This window comes from Capsicum annuum, unplaced genomic scaffold, assembly GCF_002878395.1.
Source record: "Capsicum annuum cultivar UCD-10X-F1 unplaced genomic scaffold, UCD10Xv1.1 ctg27537, whole genome shotgun sequence".
Lineage (NCBI taxonomy): Eukaryota > Viridiplantae > Streptophyta > Magnoliopsida > Solanales > Solanaceae > Capsicum > Capsicum annuum.
In genome coordinates this window covers 1-1,325 of record NW_025833914.1, presented here as the reverse complement: position 1 = coordinate 1,325, position 1,325 = coordinate 1, and the positions used below count along the sequence as shown (strand labels likewise).

At 35.3% G+C, this 1,325-nt stretch overlaps 1 non-coding gene across 1 annotated transcript; it reads right to left on the bottom strand.

The window, feature by feature from the left end:
- Positions 1-28: 28 nt before the first annotated feature.
- LOC107840759 lies at positions 29-1,316 on the bottom strand. Its single transcript, XR_007049458.1, has 2 exons — positions 780-1,316; positions 29-364 (listed from the first exon to the last, which is right to left on the bottom strand). It is a non-coding gene; the product is annotated as an uncharacterized LOC107840759 (transcript).
- Between the last annotated feature and the right edge of the window lie 9 nt (positions 1,317-1,325).

The window sequence follows — 1,325 nt, the reverse complement described above, 5'->3', positions numbered from 1 at the left end:
TTTTGAATAAATAGATCACAGAAATCAATTCAAGAACATGAGCTACTATATTACTTCTGTGGAGTATCATTGAGTTGAAGAAGTCAAACATACACAATAAATATTAAACCAAGAAACTAAAGTCTGAACTAAATCATCATCCAGTTCCAACTACATAAATTGCTCCATGAAGGAGAAACACCACAATAAGAATTAACAAATTAGAAGACATTACAACATAAATTTAACGAATCAAACTCCCCATATTGAATAGAAACCGATTGCATGCTCTTGTTGCTCGTCCTCTCCTTGTTTTCTTTTTTCCCAAAAGCTGCTCGAAGAATCCCACCATACTTAGGACGAGCTCAAGCCTTCTTACTCCGGTCTTATAATAACAAAGCAACCTAAATTAGAAATATTAAATCTCCCATTTACAATCAAATCAACTTCAACTCCAAAAAAGTTTAGTTTTCATGGCCAAATTTATTAGGTTCAAAAGCTAATATGGTAAAACTATCCTTATCACTTACTATTTCTTAACTTGTGTGTCAAGTCAATAGTAGATAACTCTTGATAGACGGAGTAACAATCAGACCTAATGTGCTCACATTTAGCAAGATTAAACTAAAATATCAAAACTGCTCAAAAATATATTTAAGGGGCCATTTTTAACTACCCTCAAATATTAGAGATATTCTTGTTAATTTCTCTTACACTTTTAAGTAGGATTTTAACCAAATTTTGTCAAAGTTATTTTTGTGAAAGAATATGGGGGCAAAGCTAAATTACTATATACTTACATGGATTGGAGATACGAACATTCACGGGGTTGTTTCCGATGTCTTCTTGTTCTTTTTGAATTCGTGCAGCAGATTCCCCAAGTTCGAGAAGACACCAATCTAATTCAATCAGTTGTAGTGTGTAGATTTCTGCAAACTCAAAGGGTATCTCTTTCAAATTTCTGCTTTCTTTAAGCACAAGGCGCTCAAGTACAGGAAAATTGTCATTGTGGCTTTCCAGTACTTGAGAGAATTATCTGAAATTAACAAAAACTTTAATCGAGTAAATCCCCTAACATTTGGATGCCATTCATATCCACGACAAGCACCACCCATCAGCTTCAGCACCTCAAGGTTAGGCAACTCAGCTATGATGTCCAAGTACGACCAACTTAGAGCAGTTGCTTCCAACTTCAGCTTCTTGAGCATTGCTGGAAAAGCAATTGCACTTGCTGGCAAAAGCTTAAAGCAAAGTATAAAACTCAATGTTTCAAGTTGCTGCAGATGGACAAGATTGTTGAGAAGCCCAGAGTCCCGAATACTCAAGTCAGTCTCATATCCACAGAT